The 21,116-nt window shown below is 40.7% G+C and overlaps 1 long non-coding RNA gene across 1 annotated transcript in view; it reads left to right on the plus strand.

The window, feature by feature from the left end:
• Positions 1-2,075: 2,075 nt before the first annotated feature.
• Positions 2,076-21,116, plus strand: part of LOC118009530 — a 462,984-nt gene continuing 443,943 nt past the window's right edge. The window contains exon 1 of the long non-coding RNA XR_004678962.1: positions 2,076-4,807. This is a non-coding gene — a long non-coding RNA (uncharacterized LOC118009530). The remainder of the gene's footprint in view (positions 4,808-21,116) is intronic.

Consider the following 21,116-nt stretch of genomic DNA (forward strand, 5'->3'; position numbering starts at 1 on the left):
TTGTTCCAGAAGAAATACATCCTTGCTCTCTTTTCCTCTGACTCCCATGGTTTTAACTTCAATTACCTGAGATGTCATTTGGGATGCTCAGGGTAGCCACAGCTGGAGAAGCCATTATGAGGACACCGACGGTTTGCTAGGGAGGCTAAGGCTCTAGATGTAGTAAACATCAGGGACTCTGAGCAGAGCTGGGTTGCACAGAGAGGCCAAGAAAAGAAAGCTCCCAGAACAATGTGCCACATGTGGACACTTGTTTTCAGAGTAACTGTATGTGTGCTCAGAGCCTCTTATGGTGGAAAACATGCGATCAGTTTGCAGCTTCACACCCCTAGGAACCTCATGCCATCTCTCATGGAAATGGTTCTACAATTACTTCTTTAAATTTCAGAGGCTCAGGCTCAGCTCATGTGTAGCAACAGACACCTTGCCACCCTTCCTCCTCCTACCCCTCCCTTCCCTCAAGTCCCTACTCAAATTAACCTTCTCCCTGCTATCCATTCACACAACCAAAATCATGTGTACAAAAAACCAAAACAAAACAAAACACTGAGTGATGAGGGATGTTGTCTGTCCTGCTCAACCAGAAAATGTCTGGTTATAACTGGAAATATTTTAAATTGCCCCAAATGTGGTTTCAGCATCATTACCATTATTATTTTTAGCTAATTTTTTTGGCTCTTTCTATATAAAAATGGTGCTGTTCTAACCACTTTTTACTACTACTTTTACCCTAACCCTAACCCTTACCCCCATGAAGTAAATACTATTATAAATATGTAAGAAGGAATGTTATACAACTATTAAAAATCATGTTAAAAAAGAATAATTATGGATATGGAAAATACAGTGCATGTTAAGTGGAAAAAGAAAGGTAAATATGTTTAGATAGTATAACACCAATTTTTTTTTTTTTATATAAAGTAAGACCATGGATGTGCAAGGAAGGAAAACTGGAAAGAAAATGACTGAAATTATTAATCCCAATGGGTAATGAAATTATCAACTATTTTAATTTTCTTCTATTAAGTGTTTTTGTATTTTCCAATTTTTTTTTTACAATGAACTTGCAATACTTTGATAATCTTAAAACTGTTATTAAAAAAAGATATATCTAGAAGCATTGTAGAAGATAGGACAGGGGAATGATAGTTATAAAAAAACTAACATTTGTGAAGCTCTTATGTGCCAGGTATAATTTTAAGCATTTATATTAATTAATCTCTACAACAACCCTAGGAGGTAGTTATTATCACTATTACCTTTTGTTTTTGTTTTAATTTTTTATTTAAATTCAATTTAGTTAACATATGGTGCATTATTAGTTTCAGGAGTAGAATTTAGTGAGTCATCAGTTGCATATAACACCCAGTGCTCATTACATTAAGTGTCCTCCTTAATGCCCATCACTCAATTAGCCCATCCCCTAATCCACCTCCCCTCCAGCAACCCTTAGTTTATTTCCTATAGTTATGAGTCTCTTATGGTTTGCCTCCCTCTCTGTTTTTTTCTTCTTATTTTATTTTTCCTTCCTTTCCCCATGTTCATCTATTTTGTTTCTTAAATTCCACATGAATGAAATCATATGATGATTTTCTTTCTCTGATTGACTTATTTCACTTAGCATAATACCCTCTAGTTCCACCCATGTCATTGCAAATGGTAAGATTTCATTCTTTTTGATGGTTGAGTAATATTCCATTATATATTTTATATTATATATATATACCACTTCTTCTTTATTCATTCATCTGTTGATTGACATCTGGGCTCTTTCCATAGTTTGGCTATTGTGGACATTGCTGCTATAAACATGGGGGTGCATGTGCCCCTTTGAATCTCTATTTTTGTATCCTTTGGGTAAATACCTAGTAGTGCAATTGCTGGGTCATAGGGTAGCTCTATTTTTAACTTTTTGAGGAAACTTCATACTGTTTTCCAGAGTGGGTGCACCCATTTGAATTCCCACCAACAGTGTAAGAAGGTTCCCCTTTCTCCATATCCTCACCAACATCCGTTATTTCCTGAGTTGTTACTTTCAGCCATTCTGCCTGGTGTGAGATGGTATCTCATCTTGGTTTTGATTTGTATTTCCCTGATGCCAAGTAATGTGGAGCATTTTTTCATGTGTCTGTTAGCCATTTGTATGTCTTCTCACTCTTACCTTTTTATAGACAAGGACACTGAGGCACACAGAGGTCAAGTTGCTTGAGGTAGGCAGACCAGCATCCAGTCTCAGACTGGGGTCTGTATTTAACCCTTTTACAGGTTCCTGGTTCTCAAGGCATGACCATTAGGTACCTAAAGCTGCAATCCATAAGGAGCTTGTTATTATTAGTGGCTCTTCAAAGGATAGATTTATATAGCTCCACCTGCTGAGTGTTAAAGCCCATCATCAAAGGAAAGATCAGCAGGCACTGATGAAGGGATCTTTGCTGGCGTTTCCAGCCATACTTCTCAGATGACCTGGTTCTGGAAATGGTAACACCAGGTCAAAAGAAAAATCCACTTTGGGGAGCAAATTGCCGAGATGAGGATAAAGGGCATGTGACTACCTGTTATTTCAGCGGGTAAAACTTGTAACCAGTTGAGGTGGGCTGGATACTGGGAGGCAAATCTGGGTATGTCAAACTTCTTCCTCCCTCAGACTTTCCACAGGTTCTTCCTCTACATGGAATGCTCTTCTCCCAGATATTGGTAGGGCTGAAGCTCACCTCACTCAGGTCTGTGCTCAGAGAGGCCCTTCTGACTAGGTTGGCCAAAATATCAAACTCCACCCTGCTACCTCCACTCACTCTGCTTAACCTCTTCCTAGTCCTGCCTCCACCTGTAATCATATCATGTATTTATCTGTTTGTTGTCTATTTTCTCTCTCTAGAATGTAAGCTCCACAAGGCCAAGGCTGTGACTGTTTTTTTTTTTCATTACCTGTCCCCAGGGCCTACTACGTGCTGGGCTACAGTAGACTCTCAATAAATTATTTGTGGAGGGACTGAGTGAGTGATTTCATGAGCAAATGAAGAAGTCTGTAGAATATTAAGAGAGAAAGTTGGCATGCTGGGAATAACTACTCTAGCTGGAGAGTTTGGGCACTTGCTTGTGGCTTGGGTGCCTAGTCCAGAGCAGCCAACACATTTAGTGATGACAGCAGGGAACACATGCTCTTAATAAACCATATGGCTTCTCCATGTTGAGAACTTAACTGGAAGGATGATCAGGATCTGCTAAGGTGATCATAGATATAGATTTGAAGAAAGAATTTTGGAAAGTAGAAGTAAGTCCAGAAAACAGAGCCAAGATGATTTTGTTGCCCCAGAGGGATTTTATGACTTTAAGGAATTAAGGCATTTTTCTTTCTGGGCAAGAAAAGCTCCAACTACCTTGCAGGGGCTGGCCCATAATTTTTTTTTTTTGTCTGAAATGGAATCCATTATGATTATGTATATAGAAAATATTACAATTTTTAATCCAAAATATGGAAAAAAAAATCTGGATTGCTTGGTAACATGGAAGTCCAGGCTAATGATGAAACGAAGGCACTGTAATCTGGATCACCTGAGGTATATGATTGGCCACATTATCACTCCTTAGGGACAGAATTGAATCTGTTCACAAATGGGGGAGTCTAAAAACATAGAGGCAGTTGCAAATTCTCCTGAATTGGATCAGTCATTATCTCAGGTCTAACATACCATGTAGAGCTTTGGCTTCTCTTCTCATTAATTTATTGATTAAATAAAAGCCAGATACAATGATTTGAAGCCCTGAGTGCTTGGGGATCTTTGACTAATTGGGATTTGGGAAGACAGAAGACAGCTGTTCAACTTCTCCAGACCTTTGTAGTCAGGGAGCAAGGGCTTGTAACTATGTATGTTGCAGTGGAAAAGAAAAGTTTTCCCAAAGTTGGTTTTATTTTATTTTATTTTTATAAACATTACTATTAAAGTATAACATGTAAAAAAGTATGAAAATCATAATTGCACAGCTGAATATATTTTTACATAGTGGATACACTCATGTGATCTGTGCACAGATTATGAAACAGAACACTGCACCAGAACCCTCCCTGTCCTCTGTCTTCCTCCTATCCCAGCTCACTGCCTCTAGGGCAACCACCATTCTGACTTCTAAAACCATACATTAGTTTTGCCTGTTCTTTTACTCCATACACATGGAATCCTGCTCATATTCCCCTGGGAATAGCCTTCCTCACTCAACACTGCATCTGTAAAATTTATCCGTGCTGAGGCCTGCAACTAAACTTTATTCATTCTTCATTGTTTTTTTTTACCGTAAGACACTATCAAGAGCCATCCATCACCCATTATAGATGAACATCTCTGTGGCCACTGCAAGTAGTGGTTCTATGAACACCAGCAGGTGGGTCTTTGGGCAAGCATATGTGTGCATTTAGTTGGGTATATATTAGGAAAGGAATTGCTAAGCCACAGGGTACATGTGTGTCCCAATCCAGCAGATGCTGACAAAGGGTTTTCCATATTGACTGTTCCAATCCATTGACTATCCCAACAGCACCACTGCTGTAGCTGCTCTACATTCTTGCCAATACCTACTGTCATCTGTCTGTTTGATTTTAGCTATTCTGGTTGCTGGGCAGTCTTGCTGCCTGGTGACCTCTTCAATCTGCACCTCCTTGATAACTTCTTCACTTATTTATTAGCCATTTGGATATCCTATCCCACAACCACTCATCCAGCTCTCCTGATGGCCTCTCCTCCAGGTGTATATTCTCCTATGGTAAGCTGAATAATGGCTGCTAAAGATGTCCATGCCCCGATCCTCAGAAGCTGTGAGTATGCTACCTTACATGGGAAAAGAGACTTTGCAGATGGGAAAAGGTTCTTGAGATGGGGAATTTATCCTGGTTATCCAGTTGGGCCTAATGTAATCACATGGGTGCTGTAAGAGTGAGGCAGGAGGATCAAAGTTAGAACAAGAAGATACCACAATAGAAGCAGAGGTGAGAGAAGTAATCTGAGGTGCTACACTGCTGGCTGTTCAGATGGAGGAATATGCCCATGAACCAAGGAATGCAGGTAGCCTCTGTAAGCTGGAAAATACAAAAAAAAAAAATATTCTCCTCTAGATTCTTCAGAGGAATGCAGGAGAACACCTTGATATTAGCCCAGAGAAACTGACTTAGGACTTCTGACCTCCAGAACTATAACATAATATATACATTTATTTTAAGTCACTAAGTATGGCAACTTGTTACAGTGACAATAAGAAATTGATAGACTTCCTGCTATCTGCAGGAACTTTCAATGTACTCAGAACTTAGTTTCCTTTCTAGACTAAGCATTGTGGACATCCTCTATCAGTCTGTGGCCAAACCTCCCTGCTCCCACAATGATTTTCTTAGACAAATAGGAGTTCTTAACTTCAGTATAGTTTAGTTTATTGTGTTTTATTCTTTTATGGTTGGCAATTTCTGCATACTATTTACAAAATCTATGCTTACTCCAAGGTCATGAAGACATACTTCTTTTACATTCTAATATTCAATCAACTTGGAATTGATTTTTGAGTGTGCTAGGAGGCAGAGGTTAAGATTCATTTATTTTCTCATGTAATGTTCATTTGACTTGTCATTTCTTGAAACAGCCCCCCTTCCCTGCTATGCCTTGTAGTGTCAACCTTTGTGGTATATGTGTGGGGCCTGGTTCAATGAGCACTTCGTCAGTGACTTCACTTTCACCAAGGGGAGCTCTGGTGTCTTGGGAAACACCAAAAAGGGGCTTCCCTTGGCTGGAATAGTGGTTAAGGGGGACAAGCCCTTCTGACATCCCCAGGACATCAAGCTAGCCTCTAGGGCTTTGGCCTTGCCAGCAGTCTCTGTCAGATCTTGTAGTTCGCATTCCTTAAGAATTGTGGCAGGCCCTGCATTGACTACATTAATTATCAGCCTGATGGGCAAGGTAGCCACTCAGAACAGGCCCATAAGGCCTGCAGTAGTACCAGGAGGCCCTAAAGAATGTGGAAGAAGATCCTTTTCCCAGGTTCTGTATTAATGTGAATATTTGGTTTGGAAGGATATATTCATGTAGTCAGTTCATGAGTAAGAGAGCCCTAGAAATTGGGCTTCAGTTTCTTGGACAAGGGGGCTCCTTCTCCCTACCCCGGATTACATCTTCTGCTCTTTGGTGCTTGAGATTCCTTGATCCTTCTAAGATCAACTACAGATCCTGAGTTTGGGCACAGGCCTGAGCTTGGGAGAATACAGAGGAAAGAACCAGCAGGTGTCAGATTGGGAATCCCCCTTGCTGAACTGTTGGATGGATGATGGGGGACGGCACTTTGTAGCCTTGGTCACTGACCTTGCACCCACTGCAGAGAGTGAGCTATAGATTCTGCCCTTCAGCACAGTACTTGTTCATGAAGAGACACAATGATGGGAAAAGGTAAGTTGGGCTTGGGCAGGGAGCTGTCTGGACCCTGGCTGGGAGTTCTCTTTGCTGAGGCAGCAGTTCCCTCTGTGAGGGCAGGAGAGCAGAGCAATGAGTAGATGCATACAAACTTCACAGTGGGATGTGTGTGGCAATATTGCCAGGAGGAGAGCTGTTTACTCAAGTGTGTGAGCCACAACCTCCATTTGACCATAGGTTTGAGATGAGTGGGTGGTGTAGACCTGGCTTAGCCTTAGAGGTGTCTTCATGGGGCTTGTTGAGAATTGGATAAAATCTGAGACCTCCAGATCTCACAGGGTGTAGTCAGGAAGTCAGAGAAGGGGAAGAAGCTTCATGAACTTAAACATGTGGTCTTGGCCTGAGGGGAGGCCCCAGCCACACCAGCGTTCTTCTTATCTTGAAGCAGGCAGGAGTCAGCCATTTTTTACACCATGATGAGATTGTTTTGTCTTCATTTATCAGAAAGTTGACTGAGTGCCTACATTGGAGATCCTCTTTTTCTCTCCAGATAGCCTCTACAATACAGAATGGAAGCAGACTCTCTCTCTTTCCTCCTGTTCCTCTTTGAGCTCAGAGCAAGCAAACAGCCAGTTCTCAATGTTTCTCTCTTGTGGGGTGCTACGCAACCCTTCACATCTCCAGAATGAAACCAGTGGGAGACCTTCCATGCTTCAGGTCATTCAGGAAGGGAAAGAAGCAAAGGAAAGGACAGAACACATGGACAAAAGTGTAATCTTTAACTTAAAATGTCTCTGGTGTCTGTTGTAGGTTTCTACTCCTGTCTTGTGATATCTGCAAATGAACTGAGAGGCAGAGTAGGAGGGAAAAGGTGTGTTTACATGTTTCCAGCAACCCATCCTGATAGGCACCAAATCATTGGCCTGTCTCTGGGCTTGCCCAGCCCTAGTCTTTTCACAGAGTCACTCCTACCCTCATTTGGAGGCTTCCCTAGGCTGGGCTGCACTGCTCTGCCCACACATGGGCTAAAGCACAATTGAGGGCCTAACTAACATCTGATGGGAATGCACTAAAGACTGGGAGAATAGAGCAACTTCAGATAGAAGCAAGATGAATGCCTTACCCTGCTTGGGCGGCTATAACAGAACACCACAGATGGGGTGGCTTAAACAACAGCATTTATTTCTCATGGTTCAGGAGGCTGGGAAGTCCAAGATCAAGGTGTCTGATGAGATCCCACTACCTTGTTTGCTGATAGCTGTCTTCACCTTGTATCCTCACATGGCAGAGGCACACAAACATTTAGTCCATAGTTATGAATCTTTTCTCAGAGTTTGCATGCCCCAGACCCTCAAATTCATTCCTCATGGTTGCATCTTTCCTCTGACCCTAGTATGATGCTAAATCTTGCCCCTCACATGGACCAGAGGCATCTCCTTGACTAATGTCCCTCCTGCATAGAGTCTAGTCATCAATATGAAGAAAATGAAAACACTTTCCTGATAGATGGAAGAGTTGAATAAATGGAGAGCCCTATGACATCCTCTGGTAGAAACACTGAGGTTTTTAAGGATAATGATCCTATTATCTTAGAGGGTTTACATAATTAAAATAAAAAGTAAATTTTTAGAACTTTATAATGGATTGTGAATCATTAAAAAATAAATTTGCAAAAGCTACTTGAAAGAGATGAATTATGAAGCGAACCACCCAGTTTCAAAATCCATTTTAAAGAAAGCTAACGATGGCGATGATCGAACATTTGTTGAGCACTCTTAATGTGTTGGCATTATGTTAACCACCTTCCGCACATTATTTTATCTAATCTTTGCAGTAATGCTGTGAAATAGGCACCATTATTATCCATATTTTATAGGAGGAGTGACAGAATTCAAGTGGTTAAATACTAACTCATTGAAGACCAAACAGACAATCAGCTGTGAAGCCGGGATCGGCCTGATTCCTTGGGGCATCTCTTCACCCCTCTACCGCAGGCATGAAACCCACATGCTGCTGCTGAAGGAAGATGCAGACTGCATAGTAGAACAGACTAGAAAGCCTAGAGTGATCTTCTTAGTTCAAAGTGATGACATAAGACACAAGGAAAACATCGATGAAAGTCATCCTTTAAAAACTGAAGTCGATGTTGTTACAAACACGCATGCATACACACTCAGCGCACATACAAATCAAGTCTCAGAAAAACCAAACTTGAAAAAAAATTGCAGCAAATATAACAGAGGTTGGATGGGGTTAATGTGAGAATTACAGACTGCTGCCAGAAAAGGAAAACAAGTGCAAACAGAACGGAGTAGAGGGGGAGAAAACGGCTAGAGACACTTGCAGTCAACTCCAGCTTGGAATCAGCCACCGTCTTGCTTATTTTGGCTGAAAGGGGCAGGAGGTGGGGAGCTGGCAAGGGGCAACACCAAGTCCTAAGTCCTCAGCTTATGTCCCACTGTCCCCTTGGACTCCGTTTGTAAAACACAAACTCAAAGATGAAATTGTTGAAAATGTTGAGACTGGGATCACAGAGCATTAGACCCCAAGTGTGGGGTCCTCCTGAGGAGGGGGCCCTGCGTCAGCCTGCCCCAGTCACAGGCCTGGGAAGAGTCGGGTAGTCGAGACAGAGACCTTACGACCCTCAAAAGCGCTACAGAAATATTTTACAAAACGCATTCGCAGATCCCTGGTGTAGAGGACTCACAGGTTGTTGGACTCCGTGGGGGCCTGTGCGCTTCATTGGTGTAGCAATTTCCAACCCCAGAGAGATAGAAGCTAAGTCCTAGAGGGTCGTGCTGTGGCTTCCCCATGCAGGAGGCCCACTTTGTGTCTAATTGTCTGTTCAATTCACCTCCTGATTCTGTCTGCACTTTGGATTCTTCCCTGGCCTCCCCCATTTTTTTACACCTTACTGTAAAATGAGCTAAAGGAAACCATTGACACATGTCCACATTCTTCGTCAACAGAATATTGTTATTTATCCTTTAACAGAATATTGTTCTTTATCTAGGGATTTTCTTTTATTCAATTTCAGACAAAGGGGAGACGTGTGTTTGTACAACATCAGGATTTGAGGAAGGTTTTTTTTGTTTTGTTTTGTTTGTTTTGGGGATTGTGTGTTAAAATTTTCAGCTGACTGCCAAATAGTGGAGAGGGGAATATTTATGTTTTCTAAAGTTCTGTTTGGCTACAGTACAGTTCCCAGGTGGCCATGAGGTGTGAGGGTGGAATGATCAAGAAGACAGGTGTCAAAAGTATAACCTGCCGGCTGAAGTGCCATTCTGGACCAACAGCTCTGTGGCCAGCACAGCTGTGCAAGGGCTGTTCCCAGCCTGAAGGGCCTTCAGGTCCAAGGGAGTGGGGTCTGATTTGACCTAGTGACCTGTGGAAGGTGTGTGTAGAGTGAGGAGGGGCGGAGAGGAGGGTCTATCAATGCTGCCGTGGGGCAGAATGTCCCTGCTGGGCATGGTGGCATGTGGCTGCCATGCCCCCACATGGGTAATGCAGCCCTGTGTGAACAGGGCACTACCCTCATTCTCTCTAATTAGCATGACTACCCCCATCAGGAGTCCACTGCCGACTTTATCAGTGAAGAATAGGGCAGAAGTGGCACCAGGGCGCTAGGTAGGGAACTGGTGCAGTTAGGCAGGTCTTCACTGTCTCCTGTCACCTCTGCACCTCCAAGGCTAACTGATGGCCTGGACTTCCTTGGCCTTTGAGGTTTTCTGGGGATCTTTCAGGGACCCTCGTCCACTCATTTCTTAGGTGGGTTTCCTCCTCTGCTTATGTCCAAATATGAGCCATCTGTTCTGGCTAGCACTCACTATACAGTCTGGAAATTATTCAGGATTATTTCCTTGTTTATAGTAATGTCCCTAATTTTTCAGAATGGATACAGGATTTTCTCTTAAAAAAAAAAAAATCATCCCTTTGGCAATTTTAGTGGGATTTGGTAGAAAAGCAAGGCAAATCAGTTGGCTCAAACAGTTACCTTAAAATATATCATTTCCAATCATTAACTTGTTTAAGTAACAATGATGCCATTTTCATATTTGGATAATCTTAAAATCTGATTCCACAGTGTGATTACTGGCCTATGCATATTGACATATTTATGACTCTTGGTGTATAATTGCTAAATTGCTTTTCTAAAGGGTCGATACAGTTTACAGGGCTGTCAATGATATATGAAGATACAAAATGGCAAGACTAGCTCATCATTACCATTTTTCCTCCCCAATCTGGTAGCTAAAATAGTACCTGCTGCTTATTTTAATTTGTGTGTCTTTTATTCTTTTGAGAAAGAATGTGTCACATTAGCTGCAGGAATGTTAGCAAGTTCTCCTGTTTGCTGGTTTCACCTTGTTCTCATTATATTTAATTAAAATAGCTTCAATTCCCTTGGGTGGCGGAAACCCACTGTGTGCTCTGACATGTCTGGAAATTTGAGGGTCTTATTTTTCTTCCAGTCACTTCTTGTTCCAATTTTCTGAAGGGAGAGAATTCTCAGCCTCTGTCCTTTCTTACCTTCTGTGATCACGCTGTCCCCTATTCTTCATTTCCCTCAAACACTCTTTATGCCAGGGACAGCAAAAGAGGAGTGGAACTTATAAATAAACAAAACCTCTTAGCATGGCAAAACCCTGAAAATTAAATAGTAGACATCTTTATTTGTAAAAGTGATGTGGGAAACAAAGGCAAAAGAAAAATTAAGTTTTGTTACTACTTATAGCCCACTGACAAGTTCTTGAAACAGGCAAAGTGGCATTCTTCTAGAAACTCAACTGCTTTGATGTTAATACTTAGCTAAGGGCAAAAGGCAATCTTAGCCTGAGCCCCAGGATCCTGTAAGTCTACTTTAACATAAAAATTCCTTTGGAAACTTCCTTTTTCTCTACCGCTCCCCCCCCCCAAGATATATGTTGGCAATCATCACCCAAACATATGACCCACCAATATACACCTAAAGGGTCTTATGACTCAGGTTTTACTAGACAGTAATAAATGACTTTTCCCAACAATAGCTAGCTCCCTCCAGGTCCTAGAAACTTTGCTTCCAAAATTCCTTGGAGACTTATGCTATCCCTAACCCCCTCCCAACTTGAAAGTATACAATGGGCCACTCCTCATGGCCCCAGTGCTGCTCTTTCTACCCACGGGTCCTGTCCCCAAGCTTTAATAAAACCACCTTTTTGCACCAAAGATGTCTCAAGAATTCTTTCTTGGCTGTTGGCTTCGAACCCTAACCTCTTTCCTGCATCAAAAGCACACAGCTGTTCCTGCTCCTGGGAGTTCACTGATCCCTTTCCTCCTAGATGCCAGCTTCCATAGCATCTTGCAGCCCACCTTTTCTAGACGACACCTTGTCAAACTCCCTTCTCTCCTCGCCACCCTGGGCTCTTGGCCCTGTGCTTTCAGAGGCCCCCCAGCCCCTTCTCAATTCCCCCCCGGCCTCGGCCTGCAGCTGTCTTTCACAACCCACAGAGGCCCATCTATGTTTTGCTAAACAAAATGCAGTTTTCTCCTTGAATAATTATACCAATAACTTCTAACCACTATTTTTCCCTCCCCATTTCTCTAGCCATATTTTCTCCTTTGTGTGTGTTCTGGTCAGGCTCTTTGCTCATTTATCTGTTGTCTTAATGTTTCTCTTATTGGTAATTGCCCTCTTTTTGTTCATTAAAAGATTTCTGAATTAAGGGAGAAAAATAATAATTAACAGATGCTCTCTTCACAATAAACAAAAGGTACTATTTCTTAGTTTCTGGGGAAAATTACTTTCTCCCAGAAGGATCAATAAATCTTTCAAAAGATTATTTCATATATGGCTTCAAGCTACAAAGCAGAAACTCAAGTCTCATTTTAAATATATTAGAAGAAATTTTGCATAATTGTGTTTATTTATCTCTGGCTTATTTTGGCGATTAGTATCTCATCCTCACCCATATAAAATACCATAGATAGTCAACTTCTGAATCCTAGACAAAACAAACATCTGCTTTAAATATTAGACATGTGTTTTTTAGTTTTGAATCTTATTCTGGATAATCTGAGAATTATCTAGTTCTAGAAATATATTCTACGAAACTCAAATCCTTACTGGTGTCTTTGAGAGAGTTACTATATCTTTCTGGTTATTATATCTAGATGAAAACAGGTAGACTTTCAGAAAATGCAATTCAAGGTTGTGTACTTTATATTTCCTTAAAAAATCTGAGCAGCTGCATAGCTAATACAAATTAGTAATAAATACTTTTGCCAGCATTTCTCATGTCCTCCTCAATATACATGCAGTAGCTACCATTTGATGAAAGGTGAAATCCTCTTTATAGAAAAAAAATGATTTTGGATGAGGATGTGGAGAAAGGGGACCCCTCTTACACTGTTGGTAGGAATGCAAACTGGTGCAGCCACTCTGGAAAACAGTGTGGAGGTTCCTCAAAAAGTTAAAAATAGAACTGCCCTATGACCTAGCAATTGCACTATTAGGTATTTACCCAAAGGATACAAAAATACAAATTCGAAGGGATACGTGCACCCTGGTGTTTATAGCAGCATTATCAACAATAGCCAAACTATGGAAAGAGCCCAAATGTCCATCAATAGATGAATGGATAAAGAAGGAGTGGTATATATATACAATGGAATATTACTCATCCATAAAAAAAGAATTAATGAAATCTTGCCATTTGTAACAATGTGGGTGGAGCTAGAGTGTATTATGCTAAGCAGAATAAGTCTGAGAAAAGCAAATACCTTATGATTTCATTCATACATGGAATTTAAGAAAGAAAATAGATGAACATGGGGGAAAAAAGAGAGGCAAACCATAAAACAGACTCTTAACTATAGAGAACAAACTGAGGATTGATGGAGAGAGGTGGGTGGGGGATGTGTTAAGTGGGTGATGGGTATTAAAGAGAGCACTTGTGATGAGCACTGAGTGTTATATGTAAGTGATGAATCACTGAATTCAACTCCAGAAACTGATATTGTGCTGCATGTTAACTAACTGGAATTTAAATAAAAACTTGAAGTAAAAAAATGATTCAAGAGTGATATACAAAGAGAGATTATAAAGAATCAATGGGGAGTCAAAATAAATAAAATAAATATAAATGTAAATATTTAAATGTATTTTATAAATATAAAATAAATCAGAATAAAGGGGTTTGTCGTGTTAAGAATTTGAAGATGAAAGTGAAGAAATTTTATGCTGTTAATCTCTATGACTGGCATTGGATTTCTGTCAAAGGGTTAAATGTGCATCTATAGAGGGATAAGCAGGCTGCAGAAAAATAAGGTTTCATGTGCACCAGATCATGGGAGGAGCTTTAACACCAACTCCAAGTGGTGGCTAATGAATTCTAGTGTATTCGGGAGAGGTCACCTTACACCCATCATGATGCATGTAGGCAGAGGGCTACCAGCTGGTTTTGTGCTTTATTAGCTGCTATCCAGCAGAGAGCCTGCTAAAATACAGCAAACTTCTTCCTTATATAACTTTTCTGCTCTTGGCTTCTGCTGATTCATGTGGTAATAATTCATAGAAACTGAACAAACCTGCAAAATAGCTCCAGTAATTTTGAAGTACCAGGAAGAAAACAATAGGTCTTAAGAATGCGGATGGTATTTTTAGGTTTTCTTTAATTTTGGAGACCAGGATATTAAAAGTGAGGAGGTGATCAATAAGACAGAAGTGAAAACTTGCTTACATGGATGGTGTCAAAAAACAGAATTTGGTTTTCTAGATCATGGGTCCTTTTTTTGTTGCTGTTTTTTTTGTTTGTTTGTTTTTTACAATGGGTCTTTAATGAGGGACAGAATGCTTTCCCTAAATACCAGAGAAAAGGTTCCTCAAAAAATTAAAAATAGAGCTACCCTATGACCCAGCAATTGCACTCCTGGGTATTTACCCCAAAGACATAGATGTAGTGAAAAGAAGGGCCATATGCATCCCGATGTTCATAGCAGCAATGTCCGCAATAGCCAAACTGTGGAAAGAGCTGAGATGCCCTTCAACAGATGAATGGATAAAGAAGATGTGGTCCATATATACAATGGAATATTATTCAGCCATCAGAAAGGATGAATACCCAACTTTTACATCAACATGGACGGGACTGGAGGAGATTATGCTAAGTGAAATAAGTCAAACAGAGAAAGTCAATTATCATATGGTTTCACTTATTTGCAGAATGTAAGGAATAGCATGGAGGACATTAGGAGAAGGAAGGGAAAAATGAAGGGGGGGAAATCGGAGGGGGAGACGAACTATGAGAGACTATGGACTCCGAGAAATAAACTGAGGGTTTTAGAGGGGAGGGAGATGGGGGGATGGGTTAGCCCGATGATGGGTATTAAGGAGGGCACGTACTGCATGGAGCCCTGGGTGTTATATGCAAACAATGAATCATGAAACACTACATCAAAAACTAATGATGTACTGTATGGTGACTAATATGACATGATAAAATAAAATAAAATAAAATAAAAGCATTTTCTTTCTCTCATTCACTTTTTACAGAGGCTAATTATTTGAATAAGAATATGCTTTTATCAATGTGGATGTAAAGAAAAATGCTTTTATAACCCTTGCTTTCTGAGGTCACACTAGCCTATGGAAAGGTGAATAGAAATGTGGTTCACATTTTTATTGGCAATAAATATACTCTTTGGTTCTTTTTTTTTTTTTTAAGATTTTGTTTATTTATTTGACAGAAGGAGAGCACAAATAGGCAGAACAACAGGCAGAGGGAGAGGGAGAAGCAGACTACCCACCCAGCAGGGGGAGCCCAATGTGGGGCTTGATGCCAGGACCCTGGGATCATGACTTGAGCCAAGGGCAGCCACTTAAGTGACTGAGCCACCCAGGCACCCCATACTCTTTGGTTCTGAGCATATAATAAAGTATGGTGAAATTTCAGCACCCACTGTACCATCCTCCACAGCTCTATGCTATGCCAGGTAGACCAGTAGCTTTTCTTCTCTTAGTGAGCACGTGATGTGGGTGTGTGTGTGTGTGTGTGTGTGTTGGGCATGGATGTGTGATAGGGGCAGAGAGTGTAGAACTGGTTCCTCTCCTGCAGTCTTCAGGACTCAGCACAGTTCCCAGGACATACTCCATATGGGTAAGGTAAGGATGAGTGGAATCTTGGGAAGTACTCCAGCATTGTGGGGAAAAGCCCTGTTTCAGGAGTCACATGAGATAGGTTCAAATTCTTTCACTTCTTAACACATCATCTGGCAAATCACTACACCTCTTTACACCTCCAATTCTTCATCTGCAGAATGAGGATAGTAGTACCTTGCTTTAAAAAATGCTGACTCCATACCAAAAACAAGAGGAGTTCAAATTCTTTATTAATACTTATAAACTTCTTCATAGTTTGGGCTCAAACTAACCAGTCCTGGCTCTCACAATTTTCTAGTGTATCTTATTCTCCAACCCCACCAATAATCTCACCTTTTCTTAATAAGATAGGTCCATTAATAACTGGAATCTTGATGGACAAGGTAACTTTATCTGGCATGCCTGTCCCCTTTTCTGCCTGCTGACCCCCTTCTCACTCTTAGGATCCCTCTCAAAACTCTCCTGCCTTTTTTGGACTTCTGATTCATAGGAAAGAGTTAGATACTCTCCTCTGAGTGCATTTTGAGCTCTGAGTTTCTAGCTCTCTAGCAGCTATCACTCTGTTTCATATTATTTATGATTTAACTTTTAAGTATCTTGAGGGCAAAATATAGGTTTAATTTATCTTTGTATACCATTCTCAGCACAGTAATGGTACATAATAGCCTATCAATTAATGTTGAGTGAGTACAGCTCTTCCTTATGTGTTTTTTGTTTTTTTTTTAAACTGAACTTAATTTGACAAATAATCTTATATAAGAGTTTATGCAATAGCTCAAATTGATGAATGAGTGAGGTGTGTGCATCTTCTTATTATTTCACTAATGTTCAATTCTGCACTTTAAGGGTGGTTGATTCTAACTTAGCTCATAGAAGAAGAAAGACAAATGGCCAGTAAACATACAAAAAAATGTTCAACTGAACTAATAAAGAAGTTAAAATACAAAAACAAGATAGCAAAAATTAACAAAATAAAGAAAAAGTTTGTAAAAGATATACAATTCTGATTAGGGTGCTATGAAACATGAACTTTAATACACTGCTAGTGGGAGTATTGATTTAATGTTTCCATAAAACAATTTTGTAACATATATTGGGGGGTCTCAAAAATCTTATTTTTTCTTAGTCAATTTCTAAGAATATCTCACACAGAAATACACAGAAGTGCAGGAAAACTTTGTGCACATAGATATTCAGCATGACATCATTCATAATAACAATTGGAAACAAAACATTCAACAACACAGGAAAAGTTAAACAATTTATAGTACATCCATGAAAGAAATATTACATAGCCACTGAAAGTTATGGGTACAAAGAGTATTCAAAACTATTGAGAAATGTTGAAGATTAAAAGTGTGTCATCAATTTCAGCACAAAGATGATGATAGGTAAACAGTCCATAATGTCAACAACACTTTTTATTGGGCATTTTTTATTTTCCTCTTTACTATATTTTTCCTATTTTCAGTTTTCTGTAGTGAATGTATATTTTATAAAAATTTAAAGCATTAATTTAGAATAAAAACTGAGCTTATCAGAGAGCTACAATCATAGCTTCAAATGTTTTTTTCCATAAATGGATCTTTTGCTCACCTTCCCTTTAAGAGTGCTCTCCAGGCAAGGACTTACTCATTTTTAAGCTGAAATTTGAAGAATCAGAAGGACTTCATTAGGCCTCAAACTAACCACAAACCATTCCAGGCAGGGGAATAAATGGAATTGGCATGGAAGATGGGACATCGTGATGATAAGTCTGCAGGAATTGCAGAGTAAGGTATGAGAGATGGGTGTGAAGCAGATGACAGGTTCATAGAGTGAAGGGCACTGGGGTCTGTTCTGTGGAGTTTGGGTTTACACCTGCTGCCCGTGAGGAGCCAATGGAGGACTTTGAGCAGGAAAGTGAGCTAATTAATTTCATTCTGGAAATTAGTACTCTGGCTGCATTGTTGATGATTATAGTTTGTGCCTGACATTTAGCAAGTGTTCAGTAAATGCTTTATTTGAATAAGTAAGTGAATATAAAAGGGTTGATCCTGGAGTCAGGGAGGCAGTACAAAGGCTGTTGCAACATCTGCAAAAGAGGTGCTGGTGGCCTGAATAAAGACAGTGGCTGCTGGGCCAAGGAAAAGAAATAACTTAGAAGGAAATTTAAGACTGCTGGTTCTGGCCTGGCATGTAGGGAGCTTGGAAGTCATCTCTCCTTGTTCACACAACAACATCAAAAAGCTGAACAAACAGGGAATCAACAACTCTTTGTAGATTCATCAGATAATGGAGGTCTTAGTCAAATCACTGCCTCCAAAATTAAAGAGGCAGACAAGCAGATACAGAGAATCACAGATTCCCCAAGCAGAAGTTCAGGAGCAATAAAGAAGTACTGGTATAGAAAAACACTGTAATCAGTGAATTGCTAGAGAGTCAGTGTGGACAAGTGTGAGAGCTAAAAGCTCCAGGAGGGCCCAGTCTTGGTAGTGGATGGGAGCACACTTCCATGAGTTTTACCTCCAGGAGACCTACCAAATTTCTTTTTTTCTTTTTTGCTTTTTTTAAAGATTTTATTTATTTATTTGAGAGAGAGATTGAGATAGAGAGAGCATGAGAGGGGGGAGGGTCAGAGGGAGAAGCAGACTCCCCGCTGAGCAGGGAGCCCAATGCGGAACTCGATCCTGGGACTCCAGGATCATGACCTGAGCTGAAGGCAGTTGCTTAACCAACTGAGCCACCCAGGCGCCCCCCAAATTTCTGATCAGAGAAAATCCCTTCATGTTTCTGGTAAGGGAAGGGGGAAAGTAACCGCTTAAAAATATGCACAGAATATTCTGTTCTTCACAAGATGTGCCCTCAAGAGGAACTATGCAAGTGAGCAGAGAGTAGAATAAAATATTTAGTGTTGAAGGTAAAGAATCACCAACCTATAATTCTGTACCCATTGAATTGTCCTTCAAGTGAAAGAGATGAAAATTTGGGAGACAGAATGAAGTTGAAGAGGCATTATTGGCTGCTTGGTTATGGGGTGAAATTGTGGGTGAGTGGGAGGATTTTATGGTTATTTTCCCTCTGCTACAGAGACTGAGTGGATTAATCAGGAGTGAGTACAGGAGGAGGAGGTTGGTGAGGAATGGTTTGGAAATAATGAATTTAAGACATCTATGTAGAACAGACAGAAGAGTTTGGGGTAGAGCTGTAGATTTGTGCATCCCCAGCATATTGGTGTCAATGCATTTGGTTCTATCATCCAGGAAGATAGTATTGAATGAGAAAGAAGGAACTGTGGACAGAACCCTGAGAAATAGCAGCATTTGAGCATGTATCAGTTAGGATTTGGCTGCCACTGAAAATCTGAGTTGTGGCTTAAACAAATAAGAGTTTTATTTTCTCATCTAACAAGAAATCTTGAGTTGGGAATTTAGTTGGTGCAGAAATCTTTCCAGCCTGTGTTTTCCTTTAGCTCCTAGTCACAGGTTTGCTAAGGACAATTCCAGCCAGAGTGTCTGCATTTTAACAGGGACAAAGGATAGGGTGCGGTTATCAGGAAAGCAAAGCTTTGCTGGGCACCCCAGAGTTGACTTCTGTGTAAATCTCATTGATTAGGACTTTCTCAAGAGCCTGTCCTGGTGGGAAGATGGCTGGGAGATTAGAGGTTGGGCATGGGGGCTGATTAGCTAACCAGTAGTGTCTGCTGCTGGTAGTTAAGAGGGAAGAAAAAGAGAATCTGGGGGGAAATATTGAGAAAAGGGGCAAATCAGGAAGGAGGGAGGGTGTCCAGAAAACAAGAAAACAGTGTTCCAAGAGTCATGGAGCCTAATTTTGTCAAATGCCTCAGACAATTCCAGTGAAATAAAGACAGACACTTAAGTGATAAAAAGCCATTGGGTCACATTAGCACGGAAGTTTCAGTGGTGTGTTGGGTATGGTGTCCAGATTCTAATGCGTTCAGCAATGAATAGGCAGTAAGGCTGTGGGACTGCTCTTCCTTTTTCCTTTTTCTTTATTTGCTATTTTTTTTAATTATTATGTTATGTTAATCACCATACATTACATCATTAGTTTTTGATGTAGTGTTCCATGATTCATTGTTTGCATATAACACCCAGCGCTCCATGCCGAACGTGCCCTCCTTAATACCCATCAACAGGCTAACCCATCTCCCCACCCCCCTCCCCTCTAGAACCCTCAGTTTGTTTTTCAGAGTCCATAGCCTCTCATGGTTTGTCCCCCCCTCCAATTCCCCCCCTTCATTCTTCACCTCCTACTATCTTCTTCTTTTTTTTTTTTTAACATATAATGTATTATTTGTTTCAGAGGTACAAGTCTGTGATTCAACAGTCTTACACAATTCACAGTGCTAAAGCACACATGTGCAACATATATGTAAGTTGTGGAACATAGTGAAGAAATGATATTATTGCCCACCACCCAACTGAAGAACAGAACATGGCCAATACTGTTACACTTCCCTGACCCTGAAGACCACTCTCTCAAGAAGTTTGATTCTAAAGGATGGAATAAAGCAAGTGATATAGGCTAGAATGGGAAGAAGGTAAGAAAGGCCTTTTCCAAAATGGCAGATTGGGAGGGTAATGATACAGGGGAGAGTGGGAACGTGTCAGGCAGTGTTGCAGGGCCCATCGCAGGGATCTAGGAGACAAGCCACAGGCATCAGGCTAGTTTTGCAGGGTGTGCCCTTCCTGAAGGAGGAGTAGTTAGCGCTTCTCTTTCTGTGAAAGGGGCAAGTCTAGGAAGAGGATGATTAACACCAGAAAGAGGGACATAGGTCAAAGCTATTTGTTGGAGAGGTAAGGCACCGAAGTGTAATTCCTGAGGGATTATAGGCAAGGCTCCCAGCTCTTTGCCTGGGGTGAGCTGCACAGTGACAGTGCCACTCTGAGTCCCTCCCGCAGGAAATCACCTGTCCCCAAGCTCAGGATCCAGTCTTCTTGAATTTGACAGATAGGAAATGGCACCTTTGTATAAACAAAATTCTTATCTTCAAGGTGGGAGCAAAGATGATTTCAAAAAGAGACTCTCAGGGGACAGAAACCAAGCAGTTCCTGACAATGTTCCCCTGTGTTTGCCATCCCCTTATAGTTGGTTACCATGACACCTGATGTGTGCAGACTGTTCTCTCCCTTTGCCCTCTGGTCCACATGTAGAAAAAATATACGGTTCTTTTCAACTTTCTCCCTAACCAGGACCTAAAATCTTCTGGATTAAACAAACAGACAAAACTCCCAAATTAATTGAGTAAAACAGAGAAATATCCTCTGAACATAGCACGTATTGAACTTTGAAAGTACCAACTTTGGGCTCTGTAGTAATAATCCATTTTTCTTCCCCATCTCTGCAGCTCTGCTCTTGCCCAGTAACAAATATTTATTTAGCATTGATTATGTGCCCGGGATGGGCTAATTGCTTCAAATGGATGATGTCATTTTGTTTTTATACCATTTTAGTGAGGTGGTTGTTAATAAGTTTATCTCAAAACTTTTTGTAAATGAAGCTACTGAGGCTGGGAGAGGTGAGTCAACTTGCTCCAGTCTACAAGGTGTGTCACTAGCAGACCTGGGATTCGAACCCACTCATGAAGGACGCCA

The sequence above is a fragment of the Mirounga leonina genome, unplaced genomic scaffold (assembly GCF_011800145.1).
Source record: "Mirounga leonina isolate KUSES-001 unplaced genomic scaffold, KU_Mleo_1.0 Mir_127, whole genome shotgun sequence".
Classification (NCBI taxonomy): domain Eukaryota; kingdom Metazoa; phylum Chordata; class Mammalia; order Carnivora; family Phocidae; genus Mirounga; species Mirounga leonina.